Source organism: Heterodontus francisci, unplaced genomic scaffold (assembly GCF_036365525.1).
Source record: "Heterodontus francisci isolate sHetFra1 unplaced genomic scaffold, sHetFra1.hap1 HAP1_SCAFFOLD_121, whole genome shotgun sequence".
NCBI classification, from domain to species: domain Eukaryota; kingdom Metazoa; phylum Chordata; class Chondrichthyes; order Heterodontiformes; family Heterodontidae; genus Heterodontus; species Heterodontus francisci.
The window spans coordinates 516,425-525,668 of NW_027140425.1; the positions used below are offsets into that span (position 1 = coordinate 516,425).

General features: G+C 42.3%; 1 non-coding gene across 1 annotated transcript; it reads right to left on the minus strand.

Annotated features, from left to right (window-relative positions):
* Positions 1-3,920: 3,920 nt before the first annotated feature.
* trnar-ucu (transfer RNA arginine (anticodon UCU)) lies at positions 3,921-4,011 on the minus strand. Its single transcript is given in 2 exon segments — positions 3,921-3,956; positions 3,975-4,011. It is a non-coding gene; the product is annotated as a tRNA-Arg (tRNA).
* Between the last annotated feature and the right edge of the window lie 5,233 nt (positions 4,012-9,244).

Below are 9,244 nucleotides of genomic sequence, written 5' to 3' on the forward strand. Positions count from 1 at the left end.
TCACCCCCTTGCAGATAAAGAATCTATCCATCTCTCCCTTAAAAATATTCAAAGACTCTGCTTCCACCGCCTTTTGAGGAAGAAAATTCCAAAGACTCACGACCCTCTGAGGGGGAAAATTGCTCCTCATCTCTGTCTTAAATGGGTGACCCCTTATTTTTAAACAGTGACCCCTAGCTCTAGATTCTCCCACAAGGGGAAACATCCTTTCCACATCCACCCTGTCAAAACCCCTCAGGATCTTGTCTGTTTCAATCATGTCGCCTCTTTCTCTTCTAAACTCTAGTGGATACGAACCTAGCCTGTCCAATCTTTCCTCGTAAGACAGCCCACCCATTCCATGTATTAGTCTAGTAAACCTTCTCTGTACTACCTCCAATGCATTTACATCCTTCCATAAATAAGGAGACCAGAACTGTACTCAGTGTTGCAGAAGAGGTCTCACCAATGCCCTGTATAGCTGAAGCATAACCTCCCCTGGCGATAAATGATACCATTCTATTAGCTTTCCTAATTACATGCTGTACCTGCAGACTAACCTTTTGCGATTCGTGCACTAGGACACCCAGATCCCTCTGCATCTCAGATCTCTGCAATCTCTCACCATTTAGATAATATGCTTTTTTATTCTTCCTGCCAAAGTGGACAATTTCCCACTTTCCCACATTATACTCCATTTGCCAGGTCTTTGCCCAGTCACTTAACCTATCTATATCCCTTTGTAGCCCCCTGATGTCCTCTTCACAACCTACTTTCCTACCTATCTTTGTCATCAGCAAATTTAGCAACCATACTTTTGGTCCCTTCATCAAAGTCATTTCGAGAATTGTAGAAGGTTGAGGCCCCAGCACAGATCCCTGTGGACCACTCGTTACTTCTTGCCAACCAGAAAATGACCCATTTATGCTGACTCTCTGTTTCCTGTCAGCTAGCCAATCCTCTATCCATGCCAATATGTTACCCCTGACACCATGAGCTTTTATTTTCTGCAATAACCTTTGATATGTCACCTTATCCTTCTGGAAATCGAAGTACAATACATCCACCGGTTCCCCTTTATCCACAGCACATGTAACTCCCTCAAAGAACTCCAATAAATTGGTTAAACATGATTTCCCTTTCACAAAACCATGTTGACTCTGCCTGATTACCTTTATTTTTTCTAAACGCCCTGCTATTACATCTTCAGTAATCTCTCCTAACATTTTCCCTAAGACAGATGTTAAGCTAACTGGCCTGTCGTTTCCTGCTTTCTGTCTCCCTCCCTTTTTGAATAAATGAATTACATTCGCTACTTTCCAATCTAACAGAACCTTCCCGAAGCGAGGGAATTTTCGAAAATTAAAACCAGCGCATCAACTATCTCACTGGCCAATTCAGGACCTGGCGACTTGTCAGCCCGCAGCTCCAACAATTTGTTTAGTACCACTTCCCTGGTGATTGTAATTTTCTTGAGTTCCTCCCTCCCTTCCATTTCCTGACTTACAGCGAATACTGGGATGTTATTTGTATCCTCAATAGTGAAGACCGATGCAAAGTATCTGTTCAATTCATCTGCCATCTCTTAATTCTCCATTATTAATTCCCCAGACACACTTTCCATAGGACCAACACTCACTTTGTTAACTCTTTTCTTTTTAAAATATCTATCGAAACTCTTACTAGTTGTCTTTATATTTCTTGCTAGCTTTCTCTCGTACTCTAATTTTACCTTCCTTATCAATCTTTTAGTCATTCTTTGCTGTTTTTTTTATATTCTGTCCAATCTTCTGACCTGCCTCCCATCTTTGCACAATTATAGGCTTTTTCTTTAAGTTTGATAGTATCTTTAACTGTTTTCATTAAACATGGATGGTGAGTCCCACCTTTGGAATTTTTCTTTCTGGTTGAAATGTATCTATTCTGTGTATTCTGAAATTTTCCTTAAATGTCTGCCACTGCATCTCTATTGACTTATCCCTTAACCTAATTTGCCAGTTCACTTTAGCTAGCTCTGCTTTCATGCACATATAATTGCCCTTATTTAAGTTTAAAATACTCGTTTGGGACACACTCTCCTCTCCCTCAAACTGAATGTAAAATTCAATCATATTATAATCGCTACTACTTTGGGGCACCTTAACTATGAGGTCATTAATTAATCCTATCTCGTTGCACAATGCCAGGTCTAGTATAGCCTGCTCTCAGGTTGGCTCCAGAACTTATTTTTCCAAGAAATTATCCCAAAAACATTCTCTGTACTCCTCGTCTAGGCTACCTCTGCCCATCAGAATTTCCAGTCCATATGGAGATCAAAATCCCCCATAATTATTGCTGTACCTTTCTGACAAGCTGCCATTATTTCTTTTTTTATACCCCATCCTACAGTGTGGTTAATGTTAGGTGGCCTGTACACCACTCCCACAAGTGACTTCTTGCCTGTATTATTTCTCATCTCAACTCAAACTGCTTCTACATCGTGATCTCCTGAACTTAGGTCATCCCTCTCTATTGCGCTAATACCATCATTAATTAACAGAGTTACCCCACCACCTTTTCCAAGCTTCCTGTCCTTCCTAAATGCCATGTCACCTCCAATATTCACATCCCAATCTATGTCGCCCTGCAGCCATGTCTCTGTAATGACTATCAGATCGTACTTATTTATTCTATTTGTGCTCTCTGTTCATCTGTTTTGTTTCGAAAGCTCCATGCATTCAGATACAGAGCACTTAGTTTTGTCCTTTTATTATTTTTGTAACCTCTAGCCTTATCTGTTGATTTACTCTTAGATTTGTCTGCTCTGTCCCTTCCTGTCACAGTCTCTTTATCATTTCCCATATTTATACCTTTCTCTCTTGCCTTGCCTCTCCTCCTTGATTCACCATATCTTCCCAAATTTGATCCCTTGCCCCCACTATTCAGTTTAAAACCGTCTCTACGTCCCTCGTTATGTGGCTCGCTAGAACACCGGCACCAGCACGGTTCAGGTGTAGACCGTCCCAACGGTACAGCCACCTCTTTCCCCAGTACTGGTGCCAATGCCCCACGAACCAGAACCCACTACAACCACACCAGTCTTTCAGCCGCACATTACTTTCTCTAATCTTATTTGTCCTATGCCAATTTGCACATGGCTCAGGTAATAATCCAGAGATGATTAACTTTGAGGTTCTCCGACTTAATTTGGTGCCTAGTTCCTCATACTGACTATGCAGAACCTCTATCCTTGTCCTGCCAATGTCGTTGGTACCGACATGGACCACGACAACTGGATCCTCCCCCTCCCATTATATGTTTCACTCCAGCCCTGAGCAGACGTCCTGAATCCTGGCACCGGCAGGCAACACAGCCATCTGGACTCTTGCTCTTTGCTGCAGAGAACACAGTCAATCCACCTTACTATTCTGTCCCCTACTACCACTACGTTCCTGTTTTCTCCCTCTTTGAGCCGCAAACACTTACTGCAGACGTGTTTGCCCTGGATCACACTGGTATCCAGGAGCTCCCACATGCTGCAGCTGTGACACATCACCTGTCCTGTCATCCTTAACGTGTTTCAATTAGCTACTTAATTATTTTATTCAATTGTTTATTTTGTTGTATATTTTATTAAGCTTACCACTAGTTTGTTTACTATTTTAAACATTAGGACTAAAATGGACCTCAATCACTTACCAGATACTCATCAAACATGCAGCTTTTTCCAAACCAATCAACTACCTGCTTGCCTGTGATGTCACAGCTCAACAGATCCTTCCACTGCACCAAATCCCAGCGGCTCTCTGTTTCCCTGCTCTCACTCTCCATTGTGATGTCACTTTTTGATTTTTTTGCCCCAGCTCTGCTCCTCTCTCTCTCGCTCTGTCTCTGAATCAGTGCTTTTGACACACTTGTTAACTCTCTGTTCCGTCGTGCTCTTCTGTTTCTGGTCCAAAATCAAACTCTGGTGGGATTTGAACCCACAACCTTTGAATGCCTTTTTTATCATTATTTAGAAGTCCAACACACTATCCATTGCGCCACAGAGCCGCACATATTTTAATAAACATCACCAAGGCCTTTGATCTTGTCAGCAGAGACGGACTCTTCAAACTGCGATGGAAACTCGGCTGCCCTCCTGACCTCTTGGGCATCATCTCTTCTTTCCACGAGAACATGCACAGTTCCATGAGTTACAATGGAGCAACATCAGACACTTTCAAGATCAGCAGTGGGGTAAAGCAAGGCTGCGTGCTGGCGCCAACTCTCTTCAGAACAGAGGAACATAGGAGTAGGCCATTCAGCCCATCGAGCCTTTTCTGCCATTCAATTCGATCATGGCTGATCATCTACCTCAACGCCCCTTTCCCGTGCTATCCCCATATCCCTTGATGTCATGAGTATCAAGATTTCTAACAATTTCTGTCTTGAACATGCTCAATGATTGAACTGCCACAGCTCTCTGGGGTAGAGAATTCCAATGATTCACCACCGTCTGAGTGTAGAAATTCAACTCGATCTCAGTTTTAAATGGGCTACTCCTTATTCTGAGACTTGGTCCCCTGATTTTAGACTCACCAACTAGGGCAAACATCCTATCTACATCCACACTGTCACGCCCTATAAGAATTTTATCAGTTTCAATGAGATCACCTCTCATTCTTCGAAACTTTAAGGAATACAGGCCCAGTTTCCTCATAAGACAATCCCACCATCCCAGGGATTAGTCTGGTGACCCTCTGTTTCACTCCCTCTATGGCAAGTATATCCTTCCTTAGATGAGGAGACCAAACTATACACAATACTCCAGTGCGGTTTCACCAAGGCTCTATACAATTGCAACAAGACATCTTTACTCCTGTACTCATGACCCCTCGTGTGAAGGCCAACATACCATTTGCCTTCCTAATTGATTGCTGCACCTGCACAAGAGCTTTTAGTGTCTCATGAACAAGGACACCCAGGTCCCTTTGGACATCAACACTTCCCAACCTCTCACCATTTAAGAAATACTCTGTCTTTCTGTTTATTCCACCAAAGTGGAGAACTTCACACTTACTCACATTATATTCCATCTGCCATGTTCTTTCCCATTCACTTAGCCTCTCCAGGTTCCCTGGAAGCCTCTCTGCATCCTTCTCACAGCTCACACTTCACCTAGCTTTGTGTCATCTGCAAACTTGGAAATATTACATTTAATCCCGACATCCAAATCATTTATTTCGGTTGTTAACAGTTGTGGCTCCAACACTGATCCTTGCAGTACCCCAATAGTAACATCCTGCCATCCTGAGGAGGACCTGATATTCCTGCTCTCAGTTTTCGGTCTGTGAACCAACTCTCAATCCATATCAGTATATTATCCCCAATTCTATGTGCTCTAATTTTGTTTACTCACCTCCTGTGTGGGACATTACCAAAGCATCCACTGGTTCTCCTTTATCTGTTCTTCAGGTAACATCCTCAAAAAACTCAACGGGTTTTTTCAAACCTGTTTTCCTTTTCATAAATCTATGTTGACTCTGCCCAATCATATCATTATTTTCTAACTGTCCAGTTATCACATCCTTTATAATTGGTGTATTCGTCTCCATGCTGCTATTGTACACTTTCAGTGACTCAGATGGGGGTGTTCACCTGTATATCAGAGCTGACGACAAGCTGTTCATCTTGGCACGACGTGGAGACTTGGACGTCGAGACTCCACTTTCCATCAACATTGGAGGTTGTCAACAGCTTCACATACCTTGGATCAGCAATCACCAGCAATCTGTCCCTTGATGCTGAAATCAGCACCAGGATTGCCAATGCTGCAGCTTTCATGTCAAAGTTGAGAAGACGGGTGTGAACCGACAGCAAACTGACCGAAAATACAAAGCTCCACGTGTACCAGGCTTGTGTTCTCAGCACCCTCCTTTATAGTAGAGAAGCATCAACAACTTATACAAGCCAAGAAAAGCAGCTGGTATAGGAGGGTCAGTGTCCAATTGGATAGAAAATTGGTTTAAGGACAGAAATCAGCGAGTCTTATGAAATGATTCTTTGTCAGACCGGAGGATAGTCGACAGTGGTGTTCCCCAAGGGTCAGTGCTAGAACCATTGCTTTTTTTTGCTACAGATTAATGACTTGGATCTTTGAATATCGAGTAGAATCTCAAAATATGCCGATGACACCAAACTTGGAGGAGTGGCAAACGGTGAGGATGATATGAACTGCCTGAAACAGGATAGTTATCGGCTAGTAGGATGGGCAGACAGTTGGCAGATGGAATTTAATAGTGACAAGTGTGAGGTGATGCATTTTCGCAGAAGGAATAGGGAGAGGCAATATGTACTCAATGCTACAGTTCTAAAGAGTGTGCTGGAATAGAGGGACCTGGAGTACATGTCCATCATTCTTTGAAGTTGGCAAGACATATTGCGAGAGTGGTTATCAAAGCATGTGGGATCTTGGGCTTTATAAATAGAGACATTGAGTACATAAGCAGGGTTGTTATGCTGAACTCTGGTTTGGCCCCAATTGGAGTGTTGCATTCAGATCTGCTCACCAATCTTTAGAAAGGATGTGCGGATTCTTGAGAGGATGCAGAGGATATTTACGAGAATAGTTCCAGGGATGGAGGGTTTTAGTTTCAAGGTTAGGTTAGAAAAACAGGGTTTTTTCTGCCTGTATCAAAGAAGATTGAGGGGAGAATTGATAGAGGTGTCGAAGGCTATGACAGTTTTAGATAAGTTGGCAAAGAAAAATTGTTTCCATTAATATTGGTACAAGGACTAGGGGATTCAGATTGAAGGTTTTGGACAAGAGATGCAGGGGGAATGTGCAGAAGAACTTTTTTACACAGTGATTGGTAATGATCTGTAACTCGCTGCCCCCGAGGGCGGAGGAAGTGGAGACAATTGTTGGTTACAAAAGGAATTTCGATGGGCATTTGAAGGAAATAAATTTACAGGGCTAGGGGGTCGAGCAGACGAGTGGGACTGACTGGATTGCTCCATGGAGAGCTGGCCTGTACTCGATGGGGCAAATATCACAAATGACCCAATGACTCGATGAGTCTATGTTACTCTCAGAATCAAGACAACAGAGTGACAGATTTAACACAACATTATAACATATGTTTGGTTTGACAAATTCAATAATAACTCGTCTCCAGTCCTAATATTTCTGAATCCCACACATTCACGAGAATGTGAACAATTATTTCCTGTTGTGTCTCTCTCAGATTTGTAAACTTCACTATATTGGAGTGAGGTGACATCTACTGGCGGGAAGCAAGAACTGCAATCAAGCAGCAGAAACGCCACAGTCTGTCAGGGTTGAAGAAACATTGCAATATGAGGAAATAGTGAAGGGGTTTGATCGGGTTGATGGAAACATGATTCCACTTGTGGTATCGTATGAAGCAAGGGCCGGAAATATAAAATTGTCGTTAATAAAAGAAATGAGGAATTCATGAAAAATGCATTTGCTTAGAGAATGGTTATAGAGATATACAGCACTGATATAGGCCTTTTGGCCCACTGAGTCTGCACTGACCATCAACCACCCATTTATACCAATCCTATGTTAACCCAGAATTCCCTACCACATCCCCACATTTCTCCTATCGCCTTCCCTGGGGCCAATTTACAACAGTCAATTTATCTATCAACCCACAAGTCTTTCGTTGTGGGAGGAAACCAGAGTACCTTGTGGAAGCCCACATAAACAACTTGCAAACTCCACACAGGCAGTATACAGAACTGAATCGGGGTCATTGAAGTTGTGAAGCTGCAGTGCTCAACACTGCACCACCCTTAGAATGTGGATAGAGTAAAAAGTGAGATTGGATGGACAGCAGCAGTCTGAAAAGATGGCTCAAACAAAAGGTGAAAACCCTGAAATGTTAACTCTGTTTCTCTCTCCACAGATGCTGTCAGAGGTGCTGAGTATTTGCAGCACTTTCTGTTTTTATTTCAGCTTTGTAGGATATTGTTTTGATCTGAAAAAAATGCATGATCGGCTGTGGGTGCCAGTGAAATTCCACAGGAGCGAATAAAAGCCATGCTAACGGTGGCTTGTTGGTCTAGGGGTATGATTCTCGCCTTGGGTATATAAGTGATTAATATGTCAGAGGTCCTGGGTTCAAATCCCCGACGAGCCCTTCTCTGTTGCCATTTTTAGTTTAAGGTCATCGATTGCTTTCAGCCTTCCAGAAAGCGGAATCGATTTCCAAACTGAGCCTGCTTGAGGACCGGGGAACTGGATTCAAAGAGCTTGTCGACAAAATTGAAATGAACAAAATATACAGATTGTCAAGTGGGAATATAAGGTTGCAACAGTAACTAAAGGCCTGCTCGTGTCAGCAAATGAAACCCGACCCAAGCCTGACAGCACCACATCCGACCTGGTCCGAGTCCTTTCATTTTTTTCCCGTGCCCGAACTGACCACCAGAATGTTCAGTTAAACTTGCTTCCGTTTTTCACTTTTTAAGCTTGTGCAGGTAAGGCAACAAAAACTGCAACTGGACTTGAAAGGTTGTTTAAATGTACATTAAGATTAGAGCTACGTACCGGAGGTGATGAGCTGAAGATTGTTACCATAGAAGTTAGTGATTGTTAGGTCACTGGTTGAAGAGAAACTCATGGAGTTATGCCCAGACAGGTTGTCCCACACTGTATTGATTAAAATATTGCCCGAAGGCTAGAAAATATCATTATACATTCCCTAGACTCCTGCTTTACAGGTTGAAATATTTTCTGCAAGTTTATCCAGAGAGCAGCTGAGATGCAGAGACCAGGAAGGTCTTGAGTGATTAATTATTATAAAATATACATTCTTATATTAAAGAGATTGTGCTCTACCTTCAATGGAATCGCTCACTGCAGACTAGTGCAGAGTGTTTCCCGCCTTGACGTCCTGGCTGTCACTGGATCTAGAGTCCAGGCCTCTGGATTACTGGTCCAGTAATCTTTGACATTTCTCCCTTGATCTAATATTTTAATCAGGTAAGTCAGATTTTACAAAAAAAAATTAAATGATTTAAGACTGCTTCATGTTCAGCAGTGCCAAATGAATAAAGAAATTCAAATATATTCAAAATTATATCTCAACTATTAAATACTAATGCCCAGCTTTGAATACAAAAAAATGCCTCTAATTGTGTTCTGGTCTGCAATGGAATTCTTCAGTGTTTCTGTTTAGCTTGGATTGACTCATCAATTTTCTTGTTTTTCACTTTGTCGATGCCTTTGAATAATTGTGGATCCTTCTTCAGGGTGTCTTCTTTCACCAGGTAG